This window comes from Callospermophilus lateralis, chromosome 18, assembly GCF_048772815.1.
Source record: "Callospermophilus lateralis isolate mCalLat2 chromosome 18, mCalLat2.hap1, whole genome shotgun sequence".
Taxonomy (NCBI): domain Eukaryota; kingdom Metazoa; phylum Chordata; class Mammalia; order Rodentia; family Sciuridae; genus Callospermophilus; species Callospermophilus lateralis.
In genome coordinates this window covers 56903402-56923219 of record NC_135322.1, presented here as the reverse complement: position 1 = coordinate 56923219, position 19818 = coordinate 56903402, and positions in this window count along the sequence as shown.

Here is a 19818-nt window from a genome sequence, read left to right as displayed (position 1 = left end):
TGATCTATATTGCTATGCCCTAGTGTTTTTGCACATAAATGATGGAGGAAGTCTAGAAAGCATTTTGAGCCCGTTTTGTTCCCCACTTGAATATAAATTCAACTTAATGTATTGATAACAGAGGTAGATGGAAAGAAGGATGAGAGCAAGTCAGATGCCTCACAAAAAAAATATTAGCCTTGGATTTCTGCAGGCCATCATTTAATTTGTCTATTAAGAAAACTAGCATGGAAAATTTGGAAAACAACCAAGTACCTGAATATCACTAAATGACTTGATGTTTCATCATGACACATATTCATAGGAGGGAACCTATTGTTCAATAAGCAAAAGGTATCATGGATATTCTAATGAAGGATCTGGCTCCTCTTTCCATTTGATGGTCAAATACTTGTTTTTAGTTTAAGAAATAAAATATATTTGAGCAACAATGATGCAGAGTGGGAATATTAGTCTAGGATTAATTTTAATTGATTTTAAAAATTAAAAGCTATTTTCTTAATATCCTTAAATTATTTTATTTGTTCTGTTTAGTTATACATGACAGTAGAGTGCATTTTGACATATTATATGCACATAGATGACTGACAAAGTCTAGAAAGAATTTTGATCCCATTTTGCTTCCCACTTGAATATAAATTCAACTTAATATATTGATAACAGAGGTGTAACATGGGGTATAATTTCCTCTTTTTTGTTTGTACATGATGTGCAGTAACACTGGTCTTGTATTCATATATGAACATGGGAAGTCATGTCTGATTCATTCCACTATCTTTCCCATCCCATCCCTCCTCCCTTTTCCCTATAACCCCCTGTTCAATCAGGTGAACCTTCACTCCTCCCTCCCCTATGCCCCTGCCTATTGAGAGTCAGCATCTGCATATCAGCAGGAACATTCCACCTTTGGTTCTTTGGGACTGGCTTATTTCACTTAGCATGAGGGCATTCCTGATGTGTGCACCAATAAAAAAGGACAAATGAAGTAAATGCTTCCACCTCTACTCACCAAATTCATCTACTCTATTATAACCCTTTAATAGTTTGGGGTTCCCACTGGAAAGTAATATTCCATTGTGTATATGTAGTACATTTTCTTTATCTAGTCATCTGTTGCAGGGTACTTAGGTTGGTTCCATAGCTTCTTTATTGTGAATTTAACTCCTATAAACATAGATGTGGGCACTTCACTATAGTGTATTGATTTTAAGTCCTCTGGATATATTCTGAGGAGTGGGATAACTGGATCAAATGGTAGTTCCATTCCAAGTTTTCTGAGGAATCTCCATATTGCTTTCCGGAGTGCGCATACCAATTTTCAGTCCCGTCAGGCAATATATGAGTGTACCTTTTCCCCCACATCCTTGCCAACATTTATTGTTACTAGTAGTCTTTTTTAATTAATTTTTTAAATTTATATATGACAGTGGAATGCATTACAATTCATATTACACATATAGAGCACAATTTTTCATATTGCTGGTTATATACAAAGTATGTTCACACCAATTCTTGTCTCCATACATGTGCTTTGGATAATGATGTCATCACATTCCACCATCATTGCTAATCCCCTGTCCCCTCCCTTCCCCTCCCACCCCTCTGCCCTATCAAAGTTCCTTTATTTCTCCCATATTCCCTCTCCTACCCCACTATATCAGAGAAAACTTATATCAGAGAAAACATTCAGTCAGCTTATATCAGAGAAAACATTCCTCATTTGTTTTTTGGGGGATTGGCTAACTTCACTTAGCATTATCTTCTCTAACTCCATCCATTTCCCTGCAAATGCCATGATTTTATTCTCTTTTACTGCTGAGCAATATTCCATTGTGTATATATGCCACATTCTTTTTTTTTAAGAGGGAGAGAGAGAATTTTTTAATATTTATGTTTAGTTCTCGGCAGACACAACATCTTTGTTGGTAATGTGGTGCTGAGGATCCAACCCCGGCCGCACGCATGCCAGGCGAGCGTGCTACTGCTTGAGCCACATCCCCAGCCCCATATGCCACATTCTTTTTGTATCAATTCATCTATTGTAGGGCATCTAGGTCAGTTCCACAGTTTAGCTATTGTGAATTGTGCTGCTATAAACATTGATGTGGCTGTGTCCCTGTAGTATGCTGTTTTTAAGTCTTTGGGGTATAGAACGAGGAGAGGGATAGCTGGGTCACATGTTGGTTCCATTCCCAATTTTCCAAGAAATCTCCATACCATTTTCCATATTGGCATCTCACTCCAGTCAGAATGGCAGCTATTATGAATACAAACAACAATAAGTTTGGCGAGGATGTGGGGGAAAAGGTACACTCACACTGCTGGTGGGACTACTAATTGGTTACTAGTAGTCTCGATCATTGCCATTCTGACTATGAAAAGGATGAAATCTCAGTGTAGTTTTAATTTGCATTTCTCTATCAATATCCTTTCAATTTGTGGTCAAAGTAAAGAAAATTGAATCTTAATAGGTGTATGAAATAAACTAAAAATACAATTTTAAAATTCCCCTAAATATGCTACACTGGAACAAAAAACCATCACATTGGGACCAGAAAAAGACAGATTCAACTAAATGCACCATTCATTTTATATCAGAGATTATCTTTTCTGAAGATAAAATGTATAATTTTAAAACTCTGATATACTTCCATTCTACCTATTTGTTCAAAAATGTAGAATTCCTATTTTCAACAGGAATTGAGCTACCAGACACTGGGAATGGGAGTTCATCTAAATACTTTGAAAGTTAACACATTGAAAAGCTGAAATGAGGAGATTAAGGAGACTATAACATATTATGAGAAACATCCAAAATATTTCTGGTTATTAATGTACTGTGTGAGTGTCAATTTTGATGGACATCTCAGTTCAGTCCAGATGACCACCCTTGAGTGGTCCCATGAATTTCTGCTTAGACACTCTTTCTTCACATTCATGCAAGATGGTTTTCTAGCTTTGTCCATGTTCAAGAAAAATGGCGGAAGACAATAACACAATAAAACCGAAAGCATACATTCTGACCTTGAACTCCATGATGGACAGACTGGTGGCAAGCTAAAAGCACAGTTTCTAATACCCACATCTGCGCCTCCCCACATGTTAGCCTGTTTTTAATTCTTACATTGATTAGGTATGATCACAGTGTGATTCCCCTCCTGCAGACAACTCATTTGTATTGCAAATTGTTAATAACATTCTGAAGTCCAACAATATTATCATCACCAGGGGCCTCCTCTGCCTTCATATTCACTTCCGCATTATTGAACTAACAAGCACGGATGCAGGGACAGCTGCAGCTCCTGGTGAAGCTTATGTAATCAGTGCTGACTTTCCCAGTGGGGACCCCAAACTATTAAAGGGTTATAATAGAGTAGGTGAATTTGATGAGTAGAGGTGAAAGCATTCACTTCGTTTGTCCTTTTTGGTTGGTGCACACATCAGGAGTGCTAGCATTTTTTTGAGTAGATGGCTTTCTATGAACACTCCATTTATATTTATGTACAGACTCAATATTTTCTCTTCAAATCTACCTCAAGCTACACTTATTGAATAGTGTATATAATAGATACAGCTTTAGGTTTGGAAATCAAATGTATGTGGTTTTGGCTTCTTCAGTTACTAATGAGTCTTTGTTTCCTCATCTCAAAATTATAAATTGCAATAATCCTTTTGTGTATTTAATGAGTTGTGTTTAATGAGACTCTGGATTAAAGTATTTATGAACAATAAATATCAGCTACTGCTAAAGCTAATCACGGAAGTATTTCCTGCAACAAGAATATTCCAGTTCTTAGATTTAAGTGAAATAAATATGTTATGCATTCAATTACATCAAACACGCACTAATACTTTCCAAATTACATCTTACATGTTGGAATCTTGATGGGCCAAATGAATGCAACTGCATGAGGCACTGGAGTTATCACATCAGCAAATAATTCTTACTTGAAACACGGTCATACATTTACTTAAATATTTTAGATTGGTGGTAATTTTGTTCTATCACTCATGTTCTTTTATTTTCAGGATTTTATCTTTGTATTCAAGAGTATGGTAATTGACAGTTTCTGCTTCTGGCTATGATGAATTAGTCCGCAGCTGACCTAGGTATATGCCAAGAACACTAGAAAAGGTAAACACAATAATAAAAAATATATGTGTGACTGTATCAGTGAGCTATCGAGGCAGTCAGAACTTGTGGAGCCAAGAACCTGGAGAGGAGAAAAACACACTGGAGATGAGCCCAACATTCTACATTTTTAGTCAAGGCATTTGCAGATTGTTAAACAGCATGGGGTAGGCTGTAGAAAAGCTAGCAGAAAGTAGCAGCAAAGCAGTGTTTTGACAGTCTCACACTTGTAAAAGCCAAAGATCAGGATCTGGTCTTTTAAAGTATCTGGGAGTAGAGGGGTCAAATCCTGCAACTAAAAGAAAATGAGCCAAGTGAACCTGAGTTCTCCAACCCTCATCTCAAAATACCCCCCCCCATGGAAAAGGGTCATAGGGTGAAAGGCTAAGCAAAGACTGGCTTCTAAATATCTGAGAATATAATGAGAGATTTGTGCAACTTCACAGTACAGCAAAGTGAAAAACTAGCATCAAGTTCCCCCCAGGAAGGACAGGATCCTAATAAATGACCTGTAAATAAAATGACCAAAAAAAAAAAAAAAGCAGACCAAGTCTTAGAAAACCCATAAATCTGTGCATTCCTTGTTTGTATAAGGTGATGCTCTAATTTAACTACATTTAAAATTTAAAAGCAACTTTCCTGGAGGAATATAGCACCATCATGGCAAATGGACAGCATTTAATTAGAAATAAGAGATGATTTTAGGCAATCATCATTGACACAAATAATAAATGCTGGAGAGGATGAGGAGGGAAAGGTAGATTCACACATTGTTGGTGGGACTGAAAATTAGTACAAACACTTTGGAAAGCAGTATGGAAATTCCTCAAAACATATGACCCAGCTATTGCATTCCTTGTATTTATCCAAAAGAACTAAAATCAGCACACTATAGTGATACAGGCACATCAATGTTTATAGCAGCATAATTCACAATAGCCAAGTTACAGAACCAGCCCAGGTGTCCATCAAAAGATGAATGGATAAAGAAAATGTGATACACACACACACACACACACACACACACACACACACACACATACAATAGAGTTTTACTCAGCCATAAAGAAGAATGAAATTATGACATTTTCTGGTAAATGGATGGAACCAGAGAACATCATGCTAAGTGAAAAAAATCATACTAAGAAAGCTAAAGGTCAAATGTTCCCTCTCATTTGCAGAAGCTAGACCAAAATAAGGGGATGGGGGATGGGAAGAATCCCATAAAAATATAAGGCAGATAGATCAGTGGAGTAGGGAAAGAGGATGGAGGGGGAGGAGGAGGGACAGGAAAAGAAAGAACTGATATATATATATATATATATATCCTATTTCATTATATATGTATTCATTATATATATTTTTCATGAGCATTAAGAACATTCATTAAAATACACCAAGAGAAGATGATAAAGGCAGAGAAAGTGGGAGAAATTGTTTTCAACCTATAACAAAGGACTTTTATGGGCACAGATAAATATCAATAAAGCACACTTCACAAGTGAGAACAGAGCCAACTAGTGAAGAAGAAGATACTCTACATGAGTGATCATCCCAAAGTACAGACTACCTGATAACCAGAGTGGATAGAATTGAAAGGGCAGCAACATGTTAGGGAAGAGGTGGGAGAATTCAGCTGGTATTTTGTTGGTGGGAGGGGAAATGGTTACTAGCACTTTGAGCAGTTCTTTAGCTCTGTATACTAAATGTGAATCTGTATATATTCCAAGGCCCAACCATTCAAGTAACTGTCATACAACTGATGGAAATGCATAGGATATGTACATTAAAAGACATCCAGTGGAACTAAGTGCAATGTGCATGCCTGTAATCCCAGAGGCTCAGGAGGGTGAGCAAGAGAATCCCAATTGAAAACCAGCCTCAGCAGCGGCGAGGCACTAAGCAACTCAGTGAGACCCTATCTCTAAATAAAATACAAAATATGGCTGGGGATGTAGCTCAGTGGTCAAGTGCCCCTGAGTTCAATCCCCGGTACCCAAAATAAAAATAATAACAATCCAGTGATTTTTGTGGTAGCAATATTTATAATAAACCAAAACTTAAACACTCACCAACTGTAGAGTTCATAAATATTTGATAGTATATTCATATTTGGGATAGTACAACAAAATAAAAATAATTTATCTTAGGCTTCAAGGATGAACCATGGATAATTTCATGAACTTAATGTGAGCTACAGAAGTTAGACACAAATGTGCATTTGCTGTGTTGGTATATATATAAAAAATTTAAAAGCAGTCATAACTAATCAACGGTATTAGAAGTCTGGGTAATGATTACTTTGGGCTGGGAGTTTTGACCTGGAGGAGCTGACCAGAGATGACTATGGGAGTCTGTGGTACAGGTAATATTCTGTTCCTTAACTAAGGCGATAGCCACATGAGTAGGTTCATTTTAATGCATTGGCTTGTACACTTGAGGTGTGTGTATGTTCTTAAAGTCTAACAAAGGGAACTCGGTCCCTGCAAGTCCCTCAAACTTTTCCTTTATAGTTATTATTAATTTGGTGCCAATCAAATGGAATCACCAGTTTTTGTAGCTTGTCTTTGCATTCAAAAGCATTTTCCTTCTATCTGGGCTTTATCTCTTTCTCAGCTTCCATAAAGTGAAGGCTGCTTTATAAGTTTAGTTCACTAAACAGAGCACGTTGGAAGTTACTATGTCCTCATTTCTCATCTATTAGAATTATCTTTTTATTGTTATATGAAAGAATCAGCACCTGACTTGGGCGTCTGTATGTAACACGAGATGGATTTTGACAGCCATTCTATTCTAGAGCTTTCTCCCTGCTTGTTCTTCATTTGCATGATTCATTATTCATCTGCCTGCAAAAGTCTAGACGAGATATGTCCTGGTGCATGAGTGTATGAGCACAGAGATACCATGACCTCCCCATTACCACAATTTTAACAAGGACAATGATTTCAATTGTGGTTGTTGCTGTTGTTTAAGATCCAGGACCTTCCATCATTTATCAGCTGAGTCAACCTCCGCTAAAATTTGCAACAGGGTGGTTTGGCTTTTGCTTTCTTTGTTTTCATATTTGCTTATCTCTGTGTTTATTTATTAGGGTGAGCATGCCCTTGGTTCTATGCAATAACCCTATTTCTCCCCACAGAGAAGTTAATATACTCTATGAAAATATTACTGTTATTATATTTACTCATTTGTTTAGATCTTCCAACAATCTCTTTATCTATGCTCTTGCTTTTCAGCTTTACTGATTCTAATTATAAATGTTTATTACTTTCACTATCCACATTTGGAAGAAAAAACGTTTCATTCTCAACAAATAATACTTGAATTGTCAGCAAACAATACTTGCGAAATGGAAGATAGTATCACCTTGTTGATGTGTGAGTCAATATCCAGAAGGCATCTCAGCCATAACACGCAGGTCAGATGAACTCTGCCTGCTGCTGTTCTGTCTTTCTAGGGAAAACAGTGAGATTTAGGGAAACTAGTAAGACCACCCAGAAAGCTCTTCCCTGTCAAATCTCTTTTAGCATTTAAAACCCAAAGATGGGTTCAACTTATGATAATAGCAGAAAAGTTTATATCAGACCAATTTCCACCCCAGGAACTGTTGGAAGAAACTGGACCAAATCCATCTGTCTGTCTGTCTCTCTACTTTACACACACACGCATGCACACATGCACACACATGTGCATACTTGCATGTGTGCACACAAAACTGCTTGAAGACACTGACAGCTATCTTCAATACAGGGGTATTTGTGGGGCTAAGATCTGTGAAAGGAAAGGCCAAGAGATACAGGACCTGGCATTGGGCCCTATTCTTAACTCAAGGCCATGACAAACCTGAAAGCAGTGGCTAAGAGACTGAGAAGAGAAGAAATTTCCACAGTCCTGCGGGATGGAGGGAGAAAGTAACAATGGAATTTATATTTACCCAGGAGGAAGGACCCTGGTAAAACTGAGTCCCTGAAATCTCTACACAAGTCTCTATCAGAAACTAGTACTCACCAATATCAAAATGCCTCACTTAAAATCAACTCAGTTCCCAAATATATTAAGGTGATCAACTTCTAACTGTCTTTCTGAAGCAGAAGTAAATCCTTATGCTATAATTTAGTTTAAACATACAGGATTCAATAAACTGTAACTCAACAAAAGAAAAATAAATAAAGAACCAAAAGAATAGATACAAAAGATGAGCAATGAAACTGTCAGACATGCAGCTTGAAATGATGATTAAAAGGCTTCAAGTGTTAAAAGACAAGACATAGTTTGGCAGAAAACTAAAAACTTTAACCAAGGGTAAAATGAAAGTTCTAGAAACAAGAACCATACAAAACTGAGAGCAGTTTTCAAGAGGGTGAGTATCGTGGCAGTTTAGACACAGTCTGAGAAATGGTTTGGTGGGATAGATGAGAATAGAATCCTGAGAATAAAGCAGAGAGGGAAATTGTATGTCAAATGCTAAAAATAATTTAAAAAGAACACTGGATATGGACATAATTCTGGTTATGTGTAACTGTAGTGCCAGACAGAAAGAGCAAGGGACAGAAGCTATATTTGAAAGAATAATGGCCAGTAAGTTCTCCAAAGTGAATGACTTAGACAAACTTTAAGAAGTGCTACAAACCTCAAGCAGGATAATTGAGAGGACCAACATAAATTAGCACTTCCAAAGCCAAAGAAAACAGGAAATTTCAAAATTCATCCGGAAATAAAGAAATAGATCTTACTTCTACAGCAAATCAGTTAAGAATGCTAGCCACCTTCTCAAAATGAAGCAATGAAAGCCAACCAACAACTAGCTATTGTTATTCTTCAAAAGCACTGAAATAAAATGATAAGAAATGATAGAATTCAAAGCCTAATAAAAACATCCTTCAGAAAAATAAAATCAGAACATTTTCCAATGAAATTTGAGCACATCTCTTACCACAGCCCTTCATTAAGGGGCATGCTAAAGAATGTTCCTAGCAGGAGGAAAATATTATGGTCAGAAGAGCAGAAAGTACAAGTTAATGGATAATGTGTGAGTACAAGGGTTTTAGTCAGCTTTTTCGTCACAGTGACCAAAAGACTGGACAAGAACACTTTTTTCCTAGTCCACAGTCAGACAACTCCATAGCTCTGGACCCTGAGATGAAGCAGAACACCATGGTGGAATGGCCTGGTGGACGGAAGCAGCTCAGGACGTGACAAACATGAAGGAGAGAGCAAACTCTGCTCACCAGGGACCAAATACACCACCCCCACCTGTGACCTACTTCCTCCAGACACACCTACCAGTCTACAGTTACCACTCAGTTAATCTCTATCGATGGATTAATCCACTGATTATGTTTGGCCTCTCATAATCTAATCACTTCACCTCTGAAAATTCTTGCACTGTCTCACACATGCGCCTTTGGGGGCCATCTCATACGGAAACCATAACCAGTAAATGACTATCGATTGTACAGAACAATGTACCCGTCTGTCTTATGGAATTTAGAAATCATACAATACCTATTACACCAACGGGCCATGCATCAGAGAGAGAGACAAAAGCTCATACTTTGCCCAAAATATGGCAAAAGTAGCAATTTAAGTGATACTTTAGTTAATTCAGAATGCATGCTGCCATCTCTAGAGCAACTTCAAAAAGAGGTGATTAGGGAATGTCCTAACTTACAAGCTAATTGATGGGAAGATGGAACAGCAAGAAATTGTAAAACAAGCTATTTTAATATCTGCACCCCCTACCCTCTCGAAAAGCCTTTATGAAAGAGGATAGGAAAGGTAGCAGAATACAACAGTTACTATTATGGCATTATGTAAAAATGTGGATGTGTAACCGATGTGATTCTGCAATCTTTGTAATGTTTTGAATAACCAATAAAAAATAATAATAAATTAAAAAAAGAAAAAGACTTATGAGTTAACAGTTTTGTTTTGTTTTGGGGGCTTTCAGGGGGAAACATGATCCCAGCAGGGGGCATAGCAAAGGTTGGAACATGAAGGAAAAGAAAATTACACAGCAATGTGCTTGCTACTGACTTAGCCACCATCAAACTAGGACGGCCTGGGAGTTTAGATGTCAGAGCTGTGCAACTGGGGAATTCAAGGCACACACATCCATTCTCTGCTCATTTCTCAAGGGCAGCCCCCTGGGTATTAGCTCCCCTGCACCCTGGAGTTCTTTGGGTATCACCACCTGTGGCTTCAGTTCAGCTCTTTCTTAGCCACTGAGAAGCAGATTGTACCAGCAGGTTCAAGTCCAGGCATAGTCTGAAGGCACCTTCAGGAAGTTGGTCAAAGGCTCTAAGAAATAATTAAGATTTTATAGCAGAGACATTACCACTGAAGATAGTTTTATAAATGACACTTGTCTCTCATATTGATCATCTGAGAATCACAGGTACTTTGAGAACAGCGAGAAAGAGTTGTAGGGTAAAAGCAATGTTTTGGAACATAGAGCCACGTGAGCTCAGATGTTGAAAGAGTGTGCTCCAGATACAGAAATCCAGGTAGAATCAGATGTGATAAAAGGGAGGTCTCTCGAGTTATAGAAATAGCACCATGGAGACTTACCAGAATGCATCCCAGCTTCAACCTTATAGGTAAATGCAAGACAAACACTTTAGGAAAAACGTTGTCTCCTCCAAAAAAAAGTTAACATGAAGAAAAAAAAGGCATTTCTTAGGATTCTATTCTCATCTATCCCACATATAATGTGGAGATAATATGTTCAAAAAAGGGAGACAAAAAATAGGATGTTATATATACTTAATTTGCTTTTTCACTACTTATAACTAACCAATGAAGTGGGACCATCAAAGTATTTCAGTGAGAGTGAAAGTAGTGGGTGATGTGATATGACCCTTGTCACCTAATAATGATTTCATTTGCCAGATTCCTAAGACAGACATCATGGGTGTGATCCTGTAAGAAAAGGTAAAGTCGTGTTTATGGTGATTCAGAGGGAAAGATCTTTCTCTGGAAGGGAAATTGAGGGAGAATCTCCCACAAATGGCTGATCCGGTGGAAAACTGGGTAATGTAAGGAGCCACTGGAAGAGCTGGCACTCTTCAGTTTATGGCCTAGACGGCCGGCAATGAGAACACACGTGCTACTGGCCTTCCTTTTTCCTCAAGGTTGCCATGCGCCATCTTGCAACTGTTTATGGGGCAGAAATCCTCCTCTCCACCAGAGTTCTAGGAGCCATGGTAGAATCTTACGGCCTCAGAAACCAGACCGAAGAATACAGAAGTGCCTTTCTTATATGCTTTTATCCTCTGGTATCTCTTTTATTTAGAGGTTGGCTCTTCATTGCGGACACCTCGGTGCCCCAGTGATCTTTAGCATCGAGGCTGGCAAGCAGCATCAGGTGCCTGTGTGACCTGAGATGATGCTTGCAGCATGGGAAGCCTCATTTGCCCTCACACCACAGCCTTCAGGTCCACCACATCCAAATGACAACTCCAGGAGAGTAAATGTGCACCCATATTTAAAATACCCCCACTGGGATACTCTCGCCTCATTGGGTCATTTTGATTCACTTTCTCCATCAGTTCTTTTACTTGATGGGCACTGTCATGAGCCCTGAGCCTGCTGAGCCTTAGATGTTGAAAGTTGGCAATCCTCATAGGAGGAAGGAGAATTTCAGAAAGAGAGGGAATCTTGTGTCTTCAACTGAGCCCCTTTGGTTTCTCAGCCAGATGGTTCTGCTATCCTGTGTCATTCTTCTCTGGTGGATTTCCCCTGCAATATTCCAGTCATGCCTTCTGATTCATGCAGCATGCTGATCTAATTTAACTGCAAGGAGATCCCACTGCAGGAATCTCTCAATGGATGGTTTGGTTTAATTATCCAGAGACCTGAATATATGACAAAAGCCAATCCTGCTATTGTGATCATTCAAAGAACAATTCCACTGGACTGTAAGATTGTCATTGCCTCTGCTCAGAGTTGAACTCTTTGGGCAATGGTAAATAGTTTTGACCTCCAAATGACAGACCTTAGAAATGCTTTAGCCTATATTGTTCTAGAAATCATTTAAAAGATAAGTATGTGACTAAAAAATTAAATACAATATTTTGTTTTATCTGTTTACTAAATTCTTACATACATTTGATTATTGAATCCAGATTAGCCATAATTTTTGAAAGGAAATTACTTTTGTAGAAAATAAATGTTGGCATCTATGGTAGGATATTTTTCATAAAAAAATAAAATGTGTTTCTCTGACAGAGAAGACAGGCAAGTGTGTTGGATACCTGAGCCCTGATGCTGTCTTGTCTGCACTGGAAATAGCCTCTGTTTACAATCTGTGTGACCTCAGGAAATGAAGTAAATTCTGACTGTCTTGCTTCCCTTGGCTGTAAAATTAGGGATAATGACATATATTTTTCTAAAGTTAAAATATTGTTTTGCATGTGAAAATGTTTAGAATAAGCAATTTCACTTCTGAGTATTTTCCCAAAAGAATTGAAAGTAATGACTCAGATATCTGTGCAACTCGTTCATGGCAACATTATTTACAATAGCCCAAAGGTGGAAATGACCCAGTATCTATCCACAAATAAGTGGATACATTCAATGTGGTACTGTACATACTTACAATGGAATATAATTCAGCCTTAAAGAAAGAAACTCTGATACATGCTCTATAGCCTGATGAACTTCAAGAATAATGTGCTTCAAGGAACAGCTGTGTGATTGCACTTGAGGAAGTATCCCAAGAGTCAAGGTCACAGAGACAGAAAGTAGAGTGGTGGCTGCCAGGAGAAGAGAGCAGGGGAGAACAGGGAGTTGATTTGTGGGTAGAAAGAGTCCATCTGGGTGATGGAATGTTCTAAAGATGAGTACTGGTGATGATTGCACAATCGTGTGAATATAATCCATGTCCCTAAACTGTGCGCTCAACGATGGTTAATATGATAATATTATGTGTATTTTACTGCAATTAAAAAAATGCTTAGAGTGGGCTGGAAGCAGCAGTTCTAAAGTTGGGTGCCTAGAGCAACAGCATCAGCAAGACTTGGGGCTTGTTAGGGAAGGAAAGCCTTGGGCCCAGCCCAGACCTGCTGCATCACACTGCAAGGCTAGGGCTGCAAAGGCCTCCCTCCTCTTCCTCCTATATTCTTTAGGGTCTCTGGATTCATTTTTCAGAAAACGCTGGTGCTTTTCCTTAATTCTTTATTTGCCTTCTTTCCAGTATCTACTCGAAATTTCTCATAGCCAAAATGGGTAATAGAAAAAGGAAATATTTGGGGAAAAACAGTACAGCAAGTTATTTGCTGGGGAGGTATATTCCCAAGGCTTATCTTTCATGTGTTTGAGTAACAGATAGACCAGAGGTCGTTTCTATAGTAACACACATCCTGCAATTTATAAATTGTAATATATATATATATATATATATATATATATATATATATATATATGGAGAAAATTATTGAAAAAGCCCATGGAAACTGTATTCAGAAGAATGTTTGTAACACCTAAAAATTGGCAGGTTCCCCCTCATGATAAACACAGAGGTTATGGGTTATTTAAATGGCTGCTGAAGGCATCTGTGGGCCATTGTAATCCTCATTAAACCTTCACTAACCATAAAGACCTCTTTATTCTTAAAATGAACAAGCTGTGAAGGAAGTCATTGTGAAGTACCCAGACTGTGACAGACATTAACCTCCTACATCAATAGCATCTACTTTCACCAAACTCCAATAAAACCCGGGAATTCTCAACTGGAAGCACTTTTTCTTCCGCAATAAAGTTTTCTTTTTGTGAACTTATAAATCAAAAGATTCTCCCTCTTCAGAATAAAACCTAAACCAGATTCCTTTCCCTTGTTTTCAACAGGCTCCCAAATGGAGCAAATTCTACGCCATTTTTTTTTTTTTTTTTTTTTTGCGGGGGGTGGGGTGGGGGGGACTGGTGGTGGTTTCTTTAGGAAATCAAACACTCAGAAAACATAACTCACTCTGTCAAAAATCTCTCTTCTGTAGGAGCTGACATGTGCATTGGGTTTTTTCAGGTAATTGTCTGAATACCTGAATGTCTGTAAATAGGATGCTGCATCTGTCAGTGGGCCTGGAACCTTGCCCTGGTACATTTTGGGCCAATGATGATCACCATGTGTGTGTACCAGGGGATGAACTGGTCATTATTCTTCTAGGCTCAGTCGTACCATTTAATAGCAAAGAGTGAAGTAGTAAAAAATGACTCTGGCCTCCTGACAGTCACCAGAGTCACCTGGGCCTCTGTTCATGTCAAAAATTAAACTGGAATCTCTAAGGTTCTCTATAAGTCTAGAGGTTCTGTGATAGTCCCTTCCATCCCCATGAGGAGGTTACATCTGGTAAACCAGATGTCCACAATCAACAACTAGTGATTCAGAGAGAAAATAAAAATATTTCCTGACACATAGTTAGCTTTCATTGCTTGGTAATCACCCTGCAGGAAGCAAAATGATTCAAAACTAGATGGTTTTTTTTTGTTGTTGTTGTTGTTGTTCAAGGACAATTTGGAGTCCCCAACTGAAGATCATTAGGCTTTATGCAGGACTTTGGATATTAGGCCCATACATACAGAGCTATCTTGAGAAACTTTAAGGTGATCACCCTGAGCCCTGCACACTGGCACTGCCCCCGAAACTGAGAGGGACCTGTTGGGGAAAGTGAAAGATCATGGCCTTTAGAGTAAAGGCTAAAAATGCAAAGCCTGAGGGTGGTTTATGTTGTTTTGAGGGATTGGATTTCTATCCTGTGCAAATGGAAACCGAAGCCATGGTTTAATGTGTTCTGCAATGTGCTCTGCAGCCCAGCTGCTGCCAGCAGCCACCTTGGCATGGAGACGGGGAATCCACAAAGTGATTGGAAATGAGCCAATTCAAGGCAACATTCTTCCACTGCAAGACCACCTCTCTGTTTGACTCAGGTTCATTGGGAGAAAGTGCCAGCAAAGTTTAAATCTCCTTTCATAGCTGTTTTTCTACAAGCCACGTTTCTTGTCTTCTCCCTGATTCCTAAGAGGGCTGGCAAATCTTGCAGATGTGTGTGAAGTCCTTCTCTAGTCCCCAGGCTCCCCACTCTAAAGTGAATGGTCTGGTAAGGTTCCCGGGTGCCCTGCATGGGGTCTGCCTTACAGTGGCTCACTTGCTGGCTATTAATCTGGGGGCTACGTACGGATGGTGTCTGGTACCCACTGCTGTTTGTGGCCACTTGCCAGCCGTGAAAGACACCCCCCCCCCGCCCGCCACTCTATCTTCAATCTACTCGTTTGACTCAAAGGCTTCCCCAGGTCCCTAGCTGAGTGTGCACCTTGATGTCCTCCTGCTCCAGTCGCGTGGGAATCCAGGGTGTGTGTCTGACAAGGCCACCTGGGAGGACTTGGACTTGAAGACTTCACCCAGAGACTACTTTGTCTGGTGCTTTGTAGGACTTTCCTGCCACCTGGGATGTCACAGAGGTGGTGCCTCTCAGTGGGTTCTGATACAGCTCTGCTGCCCACATTCTGCTTTGACCAAGTCCCGGGGGCTTGCGGGGTGCCGAGTCCCCTCTCCAGATCCAGGCTGGGGCAATGAACCTCATGAGGCCTCTGCTACTCCTCTCGCTTCTTTCAGCAGAAGCCTGACTGCTTTCTCTTCGTGGACGACAGAGACTTCCCACTCAGCCCATCCTCCATTCACATTCCTCCCACGCTCTCACTGTGAACCCTACTACGAGTCGGCCTGGCTTCGCTCTTGAAGGTGAGGGCATCTTGCCAACCAAGCCCATCCACCTGCCAGAAGCTATTCCATCACTACAGACACCAGGATTTCAGCTTAAGGTCAACAAACCAGAAACTGACAGTTTTTTTTTTTTCTTCTTTGTCATGAATCCATCCCAATCTCTCTTGATGCAACACATTCTTTCAGCCACACAGGGGAACTATGACCCTACGTGGTGCATACTGTGTACCACCTATACCCTGAGTGCTTCATACATTGACTCAGTTGATTCTCTCCTGCATCCTAGGAGGCAGCTACAGCTCTTGGCCCCATTTTTCAAAGGCTGGATAATTTGGCTATAGGCCCACACTAGCAAGTGGGGAGGCCCATTTCTTCAGGGAAAAGGACAATAACAGCAGTCACACAAGTGCCAGAATGACTTCACTTACTACATAGTGAAGGATTAAATTCGTAGTTAGATAATCATCCTCCTTCCTTGGTTTTCATGCATTTTAAAGCAGAAAAGCCCTCTTTCATTAATATCAAAGCAACTACTCAGGACAGGCAGAGGTGATGGCAGGATGGGTGTGAGTGTCGGGGGGTAATGGCCGGTCCAATTTACCTCCTCCAAGGCAACTCTGTGAAACCCTCATTCTTATCAGAATTCCGTTTGAAAACCCTCTGCCTGTGGATAGGCTCCTCATTATCCAAATATCCCCTACAGCTGTATCAAGATCAACTTGGCAGGACTGAACTGGATGGTTCAGCTTTCGACTCGACAGGGCCCTCCACTTCCCTCTGCCTTCAGAATCCCTTTCAAAGTACAGGGTGTCCCAGGGAAGAAAGGCTCACGCTTACTTTGTCCCAAGGGTGTTCCACATTCGGGGGTTGTGTTAGTGTGACATGTTGCAGCGGTGTGTTCTTCTGTTCACTGTCATCTAAACGTCTCTTTCCCATGGCCTGTCTGGCTCCTGGAAGCTCTCCTGTGTCCAGCCCTGAGCCCCCGTCCATTCCAGGGAGGCCAGAAATGAGAGCCAGGGGTGTCAGCTTGTGCCCACCAGCAGACTGCATGCTCTATGAAGGCAGAGACTACGCCTTGTTCCCGGGCATGTCCCCAGCATTTGGAACATGGCTTGGGACATATTAAGCACTCAACACATATTTTCTTAAATTGTTAATTAACTCATGAGACTACCTTAGGCTTCCGTCAATTGATTTCATGATCCTGAAGCAGATGTGGTTGAACATGCTTAATTTATAAGTAGGAAGCTTTTTGATTATCATGGATTTTGTTTTCAAATCATAAAAAAAAAAAAAAAAAAAAAAAACCTCGTAAGGGGATTTAGTGATTTGATGAACCATGGAATTAATTGCTTTCACTTTCCACTTTCAATTACTCTCTCTGTTGTCCAGTCTGTTAAAGATGCTTTGGGCAGTTCTTGACACTTCTGTTACATTTTAAATAGTAAGTCAACTTACCTTCTGTTGCAAACAAGGAACCATAATCAGTTGATTTGGGAGGCAACATTTAGCAACCTTAGAATGCATGTATCCCAGGTATCCAAATTCGAAGCAAATGTATAACCTGGAAAATATTCAAGCTTTCCATATTTACCAATATCATTCCCTGAAAACAAAGCCATCATCTGCCATTACTTTTTTCAGTGTCATAATCGCAAGTGACATATGATGAGCATTTTTTTGACCCTTGGGGAAATGTGTAGATAGACAATAAACTCATATCACTAAGCATAGCTCTCCTAAAACTAAAAATATTCCACTAATTATTTCTTTAAAAAAACATTTTTTTTTTAGTTGTAGGTGGACACAATACATTTATTTTATTTTTTTTAATGTGATGCTGAGGATCGAACCCAGGGACTCACGCATGGTAGGCAACCACTTTTCCTCTGAGCCACGATCCCAGCCCCCCACTAATTATTTCTATCAAGCCTAGTTATCATTAACAACAGAAATTTGTGAGTGAAGCGCTACTTTTTAAGAAAGAAAAAAATTTCCCACATTAATGTTATTATCAATACTATCTAAGGCAACTCAGCATTCAAATGCTTTCAAATTATCAAAAAACTAAAACGATGCAGCTTAAAGTCATGATTTTTTTACATCCATATGTGTGTGTGTGTGTGTGTGTGTGTGTGTGTGTGTGTCTTTCCAGTGCACTGGCTTTAGATGAATATTATCAGGTAAAGTTAAAAGAATCAAAATACATCAACTATGCTGACTTCACCATATTTTTATATCAAAGCTTCCTTAACTGAAAATATTACTATGCAAGGAAACAATGTCCCTCTAATGGCCGAATCTACTTGGCAGGATTATTATGGATTGCCTTGTATTTTTATGTATTATTTCTCCCACGATTGATTATTCAGTCTTGAGGCAACAACCAGGTACTCAACATGCCAGCAATTAAATCCAACTTTCCCACAACCCTCCTCGGCCAAAGGGCAAGTGAGAGGTTGAGCCAAAGGTCGAATCAGGTCTTGCAGATTCCAGTGGGAAGCTTGTTGCAGTCATTGAACCCCCTAACCCACACAGTGCTAATTCCCTGGTTAGTTGAGTTACGACACAAGTAAATCATGCATTAAATGGTTTAAACACAACGCAGATGCATCATTTTACCACAAAGTGGCTGTATTAAACCTCACAACGGTATTGTAGAGGAAGAGAGATGGCTCTATTCTTCGGGTACCACTATTTCCTATCATCTTAATTTCCTCCAGTCAGTTAATGACTCCTCTTGGGAAAGGCCTCATCTTTCACTTAAATGTCATGGAATCAGGGGGCTGCCATTGCTCTCCAAGACACATTTTCATTAGGAAGAAAACATAACGTTGACCCCCAAAAAACTCATCTCCTGTTTTCAGTGGGTGTAAAACTCTTTAAAAACATTTTTTTTTTTAAGCAGCAAAGCCTCATTTGCAATTTAAAATGTCTTTCCAAAAGGCCACATCTCCTTGAAATGCCACATTCAGAGACGCTCTGTTTCTTTCATCCTGATGACTTTTAATAAGTAAATTCATAGCCACTTGCAATAGTTTCTGCAAAAAAATAAACTGAGATTTAAATAAACCATATACTTGAATGTGTATGGGGAAGAATGCTCAAGAGAAGGTAAGTGAACCCCAAACTTTAAGGTGTCTGGTGCCATTCAGAAAGCATGTACACACAATGAGCTGCTGTTTTGAGGTTTACATCACCAGGGGCCCCCCTACAACAGTAGATAGTGTTCTATTGATCCACACTTCCAGTGCATTTTATTCCCACTGCTGGATTAAAAATAATATTTGGTCTGAAATCAGAAATGATGATGTTCCCATTTTCTAGTTTGACTCAGTGTTTTTGCCTATAATGCTCTATTAGAACCCCCCCTTCTTATTTTTGTCTTAAAATTGTACCATAAATGTTATTTCCTCTTTGAAGTATTTCATAAGCCAAGAAGTTCCATGTAGGCCCATGATTTGCTCTCCTAGCACTGTGTGTGCAGCAGAAGGAACCTTTGTCGTTGAGCATGGGTCAATGTGACTGAGTGATGGAGGTCTCTGGTCGGAGGCTCACCTTCCACATTCTCCTATCACTGGGTGTATTTCTACCACCACAATCCTCTTGAGAGCCTATTTAGCTCAGTACTCATCAGTATTCTTCACTATGCTGTGAATCATGTGGGGGTAGGTCTACCGTGTCCATCTCTTTATAACATGGTCATTGGTACGTGATTAAATCAACAAGAAATATTAATAAATGAATGAAACTGAGCCCAAACTCACCACAACTGCTCTAGTTCAGTACTTAATCATGCTGTATATTGGACTACTGAGCTATTTCCCAAACTCAGCACTATTGACATGTGGGACAGATCAATATTTGGAGGGTGTGTGCATTAGGGGACAGAGGCATTTCATTCAACAGGACGTTTAACAGCCATCCCTGTCCTCTATCTCCTAGATACTATTAGCATCTTTCCCCAAAC